Below are 15,495 nucleotides of genomic sequence, written 5' to 3' on the forward strand. Positions count from 1 at the left end.
TACTATGTAGTACCCATGTATGGGATATTAATTTTTTTATTGTTTTTATTTCTTATTAGATGTCAAAAGTATGGGAGACACCTACAATCCTAATGCCGAAGTTGGTGGAGGTTCAAATCCTACTGAGGAAGTCAGCTCTCAATCTACAAAGGTATGCCCCACTAAAAAAAAGGCTATTATATCTGAGGTGTGGGTGCACTTTACTAAAGTCCTGAATACGGAAGAGGGGAAACCTAAAAAGGCAATATGTAATTATTGCAAAAGTGCTTATACATATAGTAGTAGTTATGGGACTAGTACATTATAGAAGCATTTTAGAAATTGTCCTAAGTATCCCAATTTTCAAGACAAGAGGCAAAAGCTTCTTTCCTCATATCAATCAGTGTCACAAGAGGGAGGAGATAGTAGTCTTGTTGCATGGAAATTCGATCAAGAATTGTGTAGAGAGGCACTCACTAGGATGATCATAATTGATGAATTACCTTTTAGGTTTGTGGAACGAGAGGGTTTCCGGTATTTTTGTAGTGTCATGCAACCTAGATTTAAGTTAGTTGGCCGTCGAACAGTGGCTAGAGATTATTTGGCATTGTATGCCAGTGAGAAAAAAAATGAAGGACTTGTTGCATAAAACAAACCAAAGAGTTTCCCTGACAACAGATGCATGGACTTCTTTACAAAATCTTCCCTATATGTGCCTTACAGCCCATTTCATTGATCATGATTGGAAATTGCATAAGAGAATAATAAACTTTTGTATCATTTCTAGTCATAAGGGTGAGGCAATAGGACAAGCTGTCGAGTCATGCATGATACAATGGGGTATAGAAAATGTGTGCACAATTACAGTAGATAATGCAAGTTCAAACGATACAGCTGTTGGATATTTGAAGAAAATTTTTTTTAATAGAAATGGTTTCATTTTAGATGGTGAGTTCTTTCACATGAGATGTTGTGCACACATATTAAATTTGATTGTCAAAGATGGGATAAATGAGGTCATCGAATCGATTTCTCGAATTCGTGGGGCAGTAAGGTACATTAGGAGTTCTCCATCTAGATTGGGAAGATTCAAGTCTTGTGTGGAGAAAGAGAGAATCACATGTAAGAGTTCTCTTTGCCTAGATGTCCCAACTAGATGGAACTCTACTTATCTTATGTTGGAAACTGCATTGAAATTTAGAAAAGCTTTTGAAAGGCTTGAAGATGAAGATGTACTTTTTGTGACAGAGTTGAAAGATGGGTCTCCTACTTTTGAAGATTGGGATAATGCTCGAGTGTTGACTCATTTTTTGGAAACTTTCTACGAGGCTACTCTACGATTATCTGGATCTTTGCATGTTACATCTAACTCATACTTTCATGAAGTTTTTAAAATTGAACGTCAGTTGTATGAGTTGTTGAAAAGTGAAGATATTTTTTTGAGCAATATGGCTTTCAAAATGAAGGAAAAATTTGATAAGTATTGGGGAAACATTGATAAAGTAAACATGATGTTATTGCTTGCTGTGGTGTTGGATCCTCGATTTAAATTGAAGTATGTTAAATTTTGTTATTCTAAACTTTATACTTCGGATAAGGTTAGTGCACTCACTAATAGAGTAGGTGGAGCATTACATCATCTCTTTGTGCATTACAAATCTATTTCCTCACCGCCCACTACTAGTACAGTTCATAATGTAAATGACATGGAGGTTGTTGAATCGGAGTTTGTTGCATTCTTAAAAGAAGAGGAGAGTGAGGATGCTAAGTCTGAGGTGGATAGATACTTAGAGGAAGGATGTGAAACTCAAGACCCAAAATTTGAAATATTGAATTGGTGGAAAGTGAATAGTTCTAGATACAAAATTCTTTCCCAAATAGCAAGAGATGTTCTAGCTATTCCCGTATCCACTGTTGCCTCAGAGTCTGCTTTCGGCACCGGAGGTCGTATTCTTGATCAGTTTCGCAGTTCTCTAACCCCTAAGTTAGTGGAGTGCTTGATTTGTGGACAGGATTGGTTACGGGCTTCGCCACTCCCTATTGAAATAGAAGAACAGCTAGATGAACTTGAAGAATTTGAATTAGGTAACATTTTTTTTTAATGTTAACTCAATTATTATGTTATAATTAATTGTAGGAAGCTCACAAAAATTTTCATTTTCATCAAAATTTGATTTATATTATACCTTCGCAGTTGATAGTACGGAATTTTCTTTGGATTGACCTTGAAAGTCGAAATGCCACTTCACTCATGTTTTTTATGGTAAATGGCTTCAACATAACTAAATTTAAATAATTTTATTGCTTCAGAAAGTTTATCTTGCAATATTTAATTTATTATTCAGATACTAATATACTAAATTTATGTTATTTTTTTCAGAATATCTATGGATCCGAGGAAAAAATGATGCAAAGAAGTGTGAGCTTGGACATTGGAGGATTGGATGGAATTTCTTTTTATTTTTCCCTCTTTTCGATTTGGATCATGTGCATGTTATATCTTTTTGTGGTTTCAAGTTTCAACTTTGAAGTTTGAAGTTTGATGGCTTGGGATGCTTAGACTTTAGATGCTATGTTGGGTTGTGACTATATCTTGAGTCTTGACTATTCTTTTAGGTGGAGAAGAGGTGGTGGTGTTGTATCTTGTTTTATTTTTGGGTCTTAAGTGGTTTGGAAATTGGATGGTTTGGATTTTGTTGTACTTCTCACAGGTTTGTATTTGTATGGTTGGTCTCTTGAATTCTAACAGGTTTGTATTTGTATAAAGGTGGCCTTTGGTTGGTCATTGACTCTTTTACATGGTTGGTTTCTATTCTTTAACAGGTTTGTACATTAATCAAACCTGAAGGTGGTTTAGATATACATGGCTTATCTCTTGAATTCTAATAGGTTTGTATTTGTATAAATGTGGCATTTGACATGGTTGGTCTCTTTTAACCTTTTTAACCTTTCAATGACATGGTCTCTTTCAATATGTCTAAGTGTTTAGTATGAGCCATGAGGATGTATTTCAGGTTAATTTGGTTTCAATATGTCTAACTAAACAACACGGATTTTGTTCCTTTGGTTTTGGGGGCCGTTTCAAATGATGCCGCACACACTTATTCTGATAATGGCACTTCCGACACTATTAAATTGCAGATAAATTATATGGTGCAGGCACATGCAGCCCCAAAAACAATTGGGCCCCATTTTTAGGTGATCCAAACCATTCATTTGTTAGGCCATGATGTAGATAGGGTGTGCCCAAAAAATCTTCTCCACAGGATGTTCCTAGCCCTTCGATCTGTGGGGTTTTAAAATTGACGAAAGAGTATAAAAACCTGCACGGATCAATGGTTACTATCATCCTACGGGGGGCACATATAAACTGTGAAGTGTGAACTGCTAAAACAACTCAATAGAATCTTTAAAAAAAGATATTCTGGGCACAGTGGCACACCCTATCTAGTATCTACATCATGGTCCAACAAATGAACAGTTTAGATCACCCAAATAATGTGTGCCCCACTATTTATTTTGCCTAGCACGTGCTTGTGCTGCCATACACAGTATAAAATCTCTAAATTTTATTACTATTACAAATGATAACCGCAGCAAGACTACAAGTCTTCATTGTCTAAGTGACATGGTCTCTTTTTGTTACTGTTGCAGAACCAGAACCGAACCAAACCAAACCGATTAAATTCGGTTCTGGTTCGGTTCGGTTCCAGGTTCACCTGGTTCGGTTCTGGTTCCAGAACCTGGGAACCGACCGTTGGTGGTTCGGTTCTGGGTTTATCCCAGAACCGAACCGAACCGAACCATGTCCACCCCTACGTCCAAGAGTCCTTGGGCGTTTTTCTCTCCTATTTTTTCTCTCTTTTATTTTATTTCTTAAACAGAGTTTAAAGTAAAACTGCTTCCTTTCTTGTAATTCTTCTCTCGAAATCTTCAACCAATAGAACTAAAATTTCCTCTAAATCCAAAATTAATTAATTAATCTAATCTAATTAATTAATTAACACACATACACCACTACTATGGTATATGCACTTAAGTGTATACACCGGCCAATACTAGTGTGTATAACCTCTTCTTATACACGTATATAAGATATAACTGTCCATTCAATCAATGAATCTGGGACCTGAATTCTCCAACAATTTCAACTGGTCAAGCGAGTTATGAGTGGGATCTTCGCAAGGGTTTGACGGCCAACCTATTGGACTCAAAGAGCCTCACTACGATCACGCTTTATAGTCCATCTACGATCGCACTTAGGCAAGTGACTCCCACTAGGGCATTGCCCTGAAGACGAGTCTCAAATTACCAAAATAGCCCTAATCACATCTCCATATGTATATCCTTCCTCAAATCCTCATTTACTAGTCTGGGCCCAATGGAGGGTGGACACTTACTACCCCCTAGGTTGCCACAAGGTATACCTTCTGTTAGCTCCCGTGGTGACCCAAGAGGGAAAAACTTTTGCTCTTTTAAAAAAATAATTAAGAAATTAAAACAAAGAACAAACGCAATTAAACTAAGGAAGATAAAAATCAAGGAACAAATAAAACAGGAGAGAAATAAGAAAGAAGGCACCCATATCCACTCCAGGAAAATCCCATTCATGACTTCAATAACCCAGTCTTCTTACATGTAAAGACCAAACCGTTTACAAGCTTTTTCCTTAAGCTCTGTCTTTGAGAGGTTGAATCCGTGCCTTGTATACTCATCCAAGCTTCAACTCCAAGCTCACTTCATAGGGGTTGACAAGGTGCCCTCTACCATAATACAAAGATGATGAAATAAAGCCTTCACAAAGGCAATCACACAAGGAAGCTCACTACAAATCAGTCACAAAGATTTACAAGTGTAATCCTACTCTAATCCCCCAAATTATATCCAACTAGAGGCACAAGACTTAATCTTACTCAAAAATATGTTCAAGGAAGGCTTATGAATGTGTCTTAAAGAGTTATGGGGGTTAGACCCTGAGGGGTTTTCTAATTTGAGGGATTAGAGTAGGATTGATTACACTTTCTTGGACGGCTATCTTGTGCCTCTAATAAAACACTACTTTAGAGTAGGCTACCATGTGCCTTTAATAAACCCCTCGGTCGGTTGAGGGGCTTTATAAAAAAAAAACCCCAAAAAGAACTGCTCGGACGGCTATCTCTTTCTAGGTCAGCTGAGTAGGGGTCAGTCAGCTGTCCAGTATATTTTTAGTTTTGCATAATTATCTTCTAAATTCATATCTCTCTCGTTCCTTATCGGATTTTGATGATCATGTGCTCCTAGAAAAAAAAAAAAGGGAGTATAATTTATGTTAAAAATAACTTCAAAATTATTTAAAAATTTCCTAGAGACTTTATCAATAAGAAAATGGCCTTTGGTCGACCGACCAAGTGCCAATTTGGTTCTTTTCACTTTTATCATTTCCTTTCGCTTAAGGATTTTGATCTATTTGATTTCCTTAATATATTTAACTTACTTTGGACCTTCTTTAGTGCCTCTATTTGAAGATTATACGAGGGATTAGATTTTTACAATCTAATTCTTAGACTTGATTGAAATTTTCAACCTGGATCCTCTTCATCAAGTCTTGGTCTTTATCTTCATGGACCTTCTATTCTTCTACTTGGCTCCAAAGATCCTCAAATTGATCCATGCCTTGATCCATGCTCCTTGACATTGTACTTTGATGAAATCTTCAACTTAAACACAGAACAATTAGTACAAATAGATTACTTAGCTTAATCAACTTGTGATTAGAATCATCAAAACATCACTTAGAAGATTGCCAAGGTTAAACACTTAGGCTAAGAACCATTACCAGGCAGACCCAAATATGATCCCCTATCGAGAACCATTATGAGGTAGACCAAATACTATAGAGCGGGCCCACAGAAAAATATGACCCCTTAGGTTAAAAGATGTATAAAGGGTGTTGTTTGAATAGAATAACCTTATCCTTATTACTTGTCCACAGGTTATTCTAGGATATTGTGATCCCGTTCAGTGCGTAAACTATTTATTGCACCCATGCTGCCTATTTATGGTCCACTAGAAATTGCCAAGAGAAGCCACCCCAATGCATGTATGGAGGCCAGGCCTGATTCTAGTTGTGTATAAGAAGAGATGTCTAGTCTCAACCTCAACTAAAACCGTTTTACACCTCTAAAGGGATGGAATATAATATCTCTCTGTCCCTTATGAATCCATGGGCATGATATTCCTACTTTGCTATTTAAGGAAAAAATGTGTTCAATATAAAAGCATGTTACACATTCCTTCAATATTTCCAATAAATGTCATAAAATTCATTAATTATCAAAGATTACTACATAATAACTGGCTTTTAGGGCATTTGCACTAATAATCTCCCACTTGCACTCAAAGCGAGTTATGCATATATCTATGACCCATTCCCTCTAAGTGTTTGTCAAATACTTTAACTCAAGGACTTGGTCAAGGGATTGGTCAGCAATCTTCATAATGGCCACATCTCCTCTATTGATGATCTCACGTATCAAATGACACTTCTAAAAAATGAGCTTTGACTTCTGGTGAGATCTCGATTTCTTTGCTTGAGCTATTGCCCCGCTGTTGTCACAGTACAGCATAATGGACCTCTCAATAAAGGGAACAACCCTAAGTACATCCATGAACTTCCCCACCCATACATCGTCCTTTGTAGCATCACATGTAGCAGTGTATTCTGCCTTAGTCATGAAGTCTGTTTGTGGTGTCTTGCTCTCAACTTCTCCAACTCACCGCTCCATTAGCCAGAGAAAACACAAAATTGTATGACGATTACATGTCATCGACGTAAGACTGGAAGTCCTAGATTGTATAACCTAAGACGATCAAATCATCACCTCCATAAACTAAGCCATAATGCTTCATCCTTCTGAGGTACTTGAAGATGTGTTTCATGCTGTCCAGTGCTCAAGACCTGGGCCAGATTGATACCTATTGACCATGCTCACAGAGTAATAGATATTTGGCCTGGCACACAACTTGTCATACATTAGACTACGCTCAACTGACACATAGGGAGTGATGCTCATCCTTAGCTTTTCCTCGAACGTCTTTGGAGACATCTTCTTTGAGAGCTTTATTCCATGGCTAAAGGGAATCAAGCCTTTCTTGGAATCCTCCATATTAAACCTATATAATATCTTATCAATGTTCTCTTGTGACAACCCTAATAGTCTATTTTTCTGGTCTCTAAACGCTTTAAGACCAAGAATGTAGGACGCCTCTCCCAAGGCCTTCACTGCAAAATGACTGGATAGCCATATCATTGTAGTAGACAACATTCCTACATCATTCCTAATGAGCAGGATGTCATCGACATACAAAATAAAAAAAATATCACAGTACTCCCACTAGCTTTTTCATAAACACATGCCTCATCCATGTTTTGTGAGAAACGAAACCCTTTGATTGCTTCATCAAAACAGAGGTTCCAACAGTGCGACGCCTGCTTCAATCCATAAGTGGACCTTAGTAACTTACACACTTTCTAACTATCTTTTTTAGCAGCCTCAAAACCTTCAGGCTGGACCATTCGGATTGCTTCATAAATATTTTCATTCAAGAAGGTGATTTTGACATCCATCTTCCAGATCTCGTAATTATAGTGCGCTGCTATTACCAATAGAATTATAATTGACTTTAACATGACATAGGCGAAAAGGTTTCCTCATATTCAATACCAGTCTTCTGACTATAGCCCTTTGCCACTATCCTAGCTTTATAGGTCTCCACCTTTACATCGGGTCTGGATACTAGTAGATCCATTAGAGGGTTTTAAGCCCATTGGATGTGGATATAATTCTTCTTCTTCTTTTCTAGAAGAAAAGAAGAAGAAGTGGAAGAAGAGAATGAACGAGAAGAAGAGGAAGAACAAAGAATAGACAAGAAGTGAAGGATGGAAAAGAGGAAATAGGAAGATGGAAGGAGAAAATGAAGAGAGAGAGAGAGAGGGGGGGGGGGGGGGGTAAAAAGCTATCGTCTTGGAAAAACTGAATGTCTGGAATATTCCTTGGCATTGTGTAGAGGCGTAATTTAGTCCTTTTGCTAGTACGAAAAACCTCAGTCGTCAATAAGTTTTAAATCGAATTTGACATGTAATTTAAGCATTTTCTCAAATTTATGTTTAGTAAAAAATTCTTAAGAAACAAGTGTGGGCATTTCTGTCATTTCTGAAAAATACTGACAATAGTCACCACAAGGTGGTGGAATGGCTGAAACAGGGTGAAAATAACATTGCTCTACATATATTTATAGAGTGGGAAAATTATATCCGCAGATATCATTTTGTTAATTTCAACCTGCACATTATTAAACACATAATAGCTTTCTTGGAATTGTAACAACCTTTAAATGATAGAAAAGCAAAAAACAAAGAAATTAAGGAATATCATTATTAACGCAAAGGAGTGGATATCAATTCCTTGCAGAATTTTCCTTATATGGTGACCCCATGTCATCCTCACTCCACCCCAGTCCAGCCTTTTCAACCCACAAAGCTAATCAATTATATTAAGCTTTGAACGGTCTAGTTCCTGTCCCCATCTACTTGGATTGGCATATTGCATATAGATATTTCTTAGTCCGACTTTTCCCTCTTCCCATTTATAGCTCTTAGTCTCTTTTCTTGGCCTTATACCTAGTTCAATGTTTCTATAATTGAAAGGTATAGTTTATATGGACATGGATAACTCTACTTTGAGAAGATCGATGTCCTAATGTACCGTGTCGTTTACTCTCCATCTCTCTCATTGTCTTAAAGCTTACGTACGGTTGGTTTGAGAGACTTGTTTTAGATAGAATAATATTGGTTAGTCGTGCATCTCTTCACAGGATGAGTTCTACCAAGTAAAAACTATCACATAACCAGATAGTGACATATATCAGATTATCAGGCCAGATATAGCCTATGAAACTCAAAAGGTGTTATCTCTTTTGTCAACTGGGCATTTTTTATGTACGGTATTGGATCCCTCTAAGAATCCCGTTTCACACTGATCAGTTGGTTTTTCTCTTTTTGCTCCTCCCCATCTTTTTCAAGGGATTTGCTAGAGACAATCCTAGAAGGCATTTCACTGAACAGCTGTTGCATGAGAGATCAGCCACCCGAAATGAATTAAATGAATACGACAAAATCTGTGCTTATGTGGCTGCTCTCTCATGCAACAACCGGTCCGCGAAATGGCTTCGGCAATGGTCCCTAGCCAAATCCCCTCTTTCACACACACACATATATAAATTAAATAAATAAGACAAAATCTGTTAAAAGTGAGCCTATGTGCTGCTCTCTCATGCAACAGCTGGCCCGCAGAATGCCTTATGCGATGGCCCCTAACCCTCCTTTACTTTGTTTTGTATTTTTTTCTCTTAAAAATAAATCAAGTGGCATAAGAGTAGAGATCCTTGGGACATTCTCAACAAATTTTTGGTGTTTGCAAGAAAAGGCAGCAAGCAAGATTTTGGTAATTTTCGATAATTACAAGTAATACTAATTCTATGATGAATTCTTAGAAAAGTGTTCCTTTGTTTAAAGGTCATAATTGTCAGTTTTGTTCTATCAAAATGAATACCTTGTTGATCTCTTTTGAGTTGTAGGAATTTGTAGAGAATGCATATGGTGATTATTTAGAATATGAAAGATTGACCATAGTAAAAAGAACATTAATTGAACGAGAAATAAAAGAAGGACGTAAAGGCTCTTTGTCCCATCCAGCAAGCCATAAATGAACCGATATTTTCAAGGATTATAGCTCCAACAACATCGAAAGAATCATGGAATTTGCTCCGATGAGAGTATCAAGGTACGCCAAAGATAATCTTGGTGAAGTTACAACACTTTGTCATAATTTTGAGAATTTGTTTATAAACAACTTTGAGACAATTTAAGATTTTTTTCTCAGGAGTTAGTTCTGTTGCAAGTCAAATAAGAACATATGGAGAGAATCTAGTTGATCAAAAATTGTTAGAAGGTGTTAAGGAGTCATCCTCCTAAGTATGGTCATGTAGTTACTGCCATAAAAGAGTTTAATGATTTATCTAAATATTCTAAAAATGAACTAATGGGTTCTCTGCAAGCAGATGAGCAGAGATTGAATACGGCATAGAAAATTCAATAGCGCAAGCATTTCAATCAAATATGGGTTCGTAGAAAAGATCAGTGGATGCAAATAGTAGTGGATGAGGAGGAAGAGGTCCCGAACGCATTGAATTTAAAGGAATATGCTGAGGAAAAGGCCAATTTAATTATTATCAAAGAAACTAAAAATGAGGTAACGATGACTCTACTTCATTAGCATACCTAATGCAAAAGAACAAATCATATTGATAAGGATTGTTTGTTTAACGATAGGAGCAATCAAAATAGAAACTTACTGAAATGTTATTATGACAAAAATTATGGATGTGTTGAAAAAATATATCATCAAAAGGTAAGGGAACAAACAAACTTTCATGAACAAAATAGTGTTATTCTAGGATATTGTGATCCTAACCCTCTATAGATCGGAGGGTTAGGATCAACCTATGGAACCATCGGATCTGAATGTTAGAGGGTTAGGAGTTAGAGGGTTGATCCTAACCCTCTATAGATCGGAGGGTTAGGATCAACCTATGGAAATAATTTTTGGGGCACAACCTATTTAGGCTGTGTCCCATCTAATGGACGGTTTGGATCATCCTATGGTGAGGGCCATACCGTACTTTTAATAAACTGAGGAGTGCCCTCACCAAAATACAGTAGTGCTGATAACATTTCCCTTTTTATATCATGCCTTATTGTTAATTTTGAAATATGGAATTTAGTATTTAGATAGTCGATATAGTAATCACATGACGGCAAATAAGAGTTTTTTTTTAAAATTGATGATATTGTCAAACCACAAGTAAAAGTGGTTGATAGCAATCATGATAAAGCCTATAGAATTAGTTCCATTGTGATTTCTGTAATTATGTGTGTACTCGGAATGACTCACTAAATTTGCTAAATTGATAAAAAAAAAGAGGTATCTTGTAATATTTGTTATTGAAGAGTGCAAGCTCTATGATAAAAAGAGCATGGAATTAGTGTTTACTATTAAGATGATATAAAACAAGATGTTCTCACTTGTGTTTTCAAAATTTGAAATCAATGGTTTTATGGATATGATGAAGGCTCAATTTCTGGCGTAGAATATACATGTGTGTCTGCGCGGGCGTGTGAACATCTAAATTTTGTTGGGCTATCCTTAGTACACAAATTGAACATTACAATTGGTTTTTCTTCTTTTGAGCATGATGGTAAAGTGAGTGAGGCATGTGTTCTAGGAAAACATTACGTGATCAATTTCAGTTGATAATCTTAGATTGCATAGAAACCTTTGATGCTTGTGCATGCTGATATATGTGGTGCTATGCAAACTCTATCCTTAAGTTGAAACAAGTATTTCATTCTATCTGTTGATAACTGTATAATAATGACATGGGTGTGTTTTGTAAAATAAAAATAAAAATGTGAGGCTCTCTCTATTTTCAAACAATTCAAGGTTCATATTGAAAATCAATGTGGTCGTGTTATTGTAACTTAGCATACTGACTGTGATGATTGGTTTATTTCCGAAAAACTTTAGGATTTTTACAAGGAAAGAGGAGTCAAAAAGGAGATTTTATATGGTGTAAGGGCTTACAACAATACGGTAGGGGTACCGCCCTTGATATTTGATCCAATAGCAGCTCACTTTTTGAGCTTTTTGAGGAGCTGCTGTTGGATCAAATGTCAAGGGTGGTACTTCCACCGTACAAAGGCCTTATTGTTGTAAGCCCTTACACCATATAATTTCTCGTCAAAAAGACACTAGACAACTAGCTATATCTAACATCACAAATAGAGTAGTAGAGCAGAAGATTATATTCATTATTAAGGCGCGCGGCAAAGATCATGTTAAAGGACTTGGGGCTATCAAATAATTATTGGGCTGAAGCAGTAGCAACAACACTATATTTATGCAATCGCTCATCTTTAAAAGTAGTTAAAAGACAAACTATAGTAGAAGATAACCCAATGTTAGTCATTTTAAGTTTTTTGGTCCCATTGCAAATGCATTTTCTGCTAGTTGGAAAAAAAAGAGTATATATAAAAGCTAGATGCAATTGCTCACCAACAAAATTTATCTAAAATAAATTTTAACTCATGCATCTTACACGTATATATGGGATATGCTACGGACCATCCCAAAAGGCATTTCACACGTTGGTGTGGACCCCCGATCCGGGACGGGCGTGGAGGGACGTGCCCCCGCGCGAGTCTCTAGATCGTCCACGTGAAGGAGAGCCCCACCAAGGAACTCTCGAAAGAGTGCCCCTCACAGCATGAGCGGCGATGTAAAGTGAGATACCTCTCGATTCGGGGACTAGCCCGGATTCGAGACGCACCTTAAGCAAAGAAAGAGTCGCCATCCAAGGAAGTGGGCCCTGGATCCCATGCTGTGCTCTGTTGCAACAGATAACCAGAGATATAAAATAGGGTTCGTGCCTGATGACGAATGGGGAAGGGATTAGGCGCCCCCAATTCGCCCAAGTGCTAGCACCTGGTCTCTTATGCCATTTATTATTAATTTTGAAGAGTTTTGGGAGAAAATCATGCGAAATGGGAACGAATATCCCCGAGATAACGTCTAGCTAATCATGCACGTCTCGGAGATGAATAAGAAACACACATAAAAGAAGTGAAAGAAGTGTCACCTAAAATATCTAGGTTATGAGTGACATGCCTGATTGGTGTCTAAGTTCTGGTGGGCAAACACATGCATGCTACAGCTAAAGGTATAGGATCTGTACATAAAAATAAGAAAACACAGCAAAACACACAACACAACACGACTCGACACATGACCCGACACGACAAGCCCTAGACTCTAATGCAATACTTGACTCGGACCAGGATGGCCATCCATCCTAGCTGCACTACGTATCCCGGCCTCGGGAAGAATCAGAGCCAACGTAGTTCGGTGCCCTATTCTAAACTACGATGCCTAAAACTCTAGGACCGCTATCCTAGACTCGATCCACTAGACTCGACTGATGTTTAAAGCTTTTTGTGCGATTGCTTAAATTCAAGTGGATTGTAATTTTTAGGACTCTATATGCCCTAACTAATGCAAGTTGATTAGCCTTAAGCTAATGCAGGTGAGCCCTATATCCTATGTGTATCTAGGCTGTGCATTCTAAGGAAAACCATGGGTTGACTATATGCTTCCTAGTCTAGCCATCGGTTCGACTAAATGTCTAACCGATCGACTTGAGGCCTCCTAACTCTAGGGACACTCACACGACAGGACACACCATATCAATACAAATCAGGACCGACTCCTAACTCTAAAACACCCCCAAACGCCTAGGACTGACTCCTAACTCTATGGGAGGATCTTTTGAAAATTGTTGATAAAGTTATTTTGAAGAATTTTTGTAGTTTTGGAAGGTTTTGAAGTTGTGAAAGTTATGAAGTTGTGGGAAATATTTGCAAAATGGTGACTGCACTCAGGGTGCCAGCAGCACGCCTGAGCTGCCTACGTACCCCTCAGCTAGGGATCAAGCCATCCGTAGTTCGGACGGAAATGTGAGAAATAATGGTAAAGTGGTATAAAAAAGAGTGACTGAACTCAGGGTGCCAGCAGCACGCCTGAGCTGCCTACGTACCCCTCAGCTAGGGATCAAGCCATCCGTAGTTCGGACCTGATTTTCCTAGTAACTTGAGATTTTTGGGATTTTTGATTTTTAGATGTTTTTTGAACCTTTAAGTATTTTGAAATGTTTTTTTGTTGGAATTTTTGACACGAGAGGACACAACCCTATCATCATAAGGGTACGACAGACCCCTGATATCCCGCAAAGGTTGGACAGCATCCTATGCTTTGCGGGGGTACGAACATGAAAACCACTCGGCAAGGGTTGGACATCATCCTATACCTTGCAAGAGCGGGTAAAGATCACGACTTAATGAGAGGATGGGCAGAATCCTAACCCCTACGATGACAGGACTGACTCCTGAAAGACTGAAGGACTAACTCGTATGCTGAAGACGGACTCTGGAAGATGAAAAGGCGGAATCCCAAACTTTATGAAGGGATAGGACAGAATCCTAAACTCTACAAGGGTAGGGCCGACTCCCAAACCCTAGGACGGTGGGACAGACCCCTAAACTCTCTACGACTGACTCTATAGAGGAAGAAATCGCTCAACCTGCGAAAACTCTAAGGCGGGAAGGGAAGGGGTTGGCTCAAGAAGTATTCCGTCATAGCCTGATCCCTATGGAAATATGATAATAAAGGGGAACCAGAAAACAAAAGGGACACCGAACTCTATAAGGATCCTAGAAGTGGGAAGAGACAAGAAATGGGGTCCAATTATGAATGAAACTGCGGGACTCATACGATACATATTCTCAAAAGAGACAGAATAGGACAAAATGCCGACCCCATAGACGTCCCCACGATGATATCAACTGTTGGGTAGGGATGAACTATTAGAGGTTTGATCCTATACACAAAGGGCGCTCGAATTGCCACTCCTAACGAGCTAGATTGAACATCTCCAACATCTGCTTATTTATTCGACCTATTAGGAATTTTTCATTTAATGGACATTACTTCCCCCTTGATTGGCTGAAAAGAGGATTGAATAGCACCTAGCACATGCAAATACAAGAATAGAAGCATCTTTTACTAGACCTACCCCTCTTGACTAAAGTCAATATGCTGGGAGTTCAACTAACAAGCAAATGAAATTGGGTTAGCTGGCATGCAAACAAGATTGAGCACATATTTAAGATAACTTGCTCTAACATTAATCCACGGAGCTCTCGTAGCCCTCACGAGACATTCAAATCTCATTCAAACACGGGAGATACATTTCTTAGGATAAATCACCTCAACATGTATTTGAGTAAACCTCTACTTTTCATGCATTGGCCAACTTAGCACGGTTCTCATTTCCAAACTGAAGAACACACGGAATCTCAAACCCCATCTATAATGATTTCTGTCACAGATACCAAAACTTTTAACAGACCAAAGGAATTAATCAGAAGACAAAAATCATGAACCTTTTACATTCTTAGGGTGATAACCAATAGGAAAACCCAAGATGAGATCGAACGATGCATCCTTAGGGTAATAACCTAATAGGAAAACCCAAGATGAGATCGAACGATAGGGGTACAGATATACCATGCTTTTTAAGACCAGAAATACTCCAGGAGTTAAAACAAGGTTAGCAATGTTCAGGTAAATTGAATTTCCACGATAATCAAACCACCCACATTATAAACAACTAGTAAAAGAAAGAGAGTAGCAATTACCTCAGATTGAAGATGGTCGGCACGGCTCGAATGATTTGCTGGAGTCGGTTGCGCTTGGGATTCGACAGATCGAAGCTTGGGGATGGCGAAAACGAAAAAGGGATCAGCTTGGGTTCTCAAGTGAGGATGAGGTGGTTTTGGGCATGGCAATGGTGGTGCTAATCGGC

At 38.2% G+C, this 15,495-nt stretch overlaps 1 long non-coding RNA gene across 1 annotated transcript; it reads left to right on the forward strand.

Moving 5' to 3' along the window:
- The first annotated feature begins 1,735 nt into the window (after positions 1–1,735).
- LOC143887399 (uncharacterized) lies at positions 1,736–2,724 on the forward strand. Its single transcript, XR_013254157.1, has 3 exons — positions 1,736–2,064; positions 2,174–2,242; positions 2,360–2,724. It is a non-coding gene; the product is annotated as an uncharacterized LOC143887399 (long non-coding RNA).
- Positions 2,725–15,495: the final 12,771 nt, after the last annotated feature.

Source organism: Tasmannia lanceolata, unplaced genomic scaffold, assembly GCF_043159265.1.
Source record: "Tasmannia lanceolata isolate RefF3 unplaced genomic scaffold, GAP_Taslan_0.1 ptg000002l, whole genome shotgun sequence".
In the NCBI taxonomy this organism is placed as follows: Eukaryota; Viridiplantae; Streptophyta; class Magnoliopsida; order Canellales; family Winteraceae; genus Tasmannia; species Tasmannia lanceolata.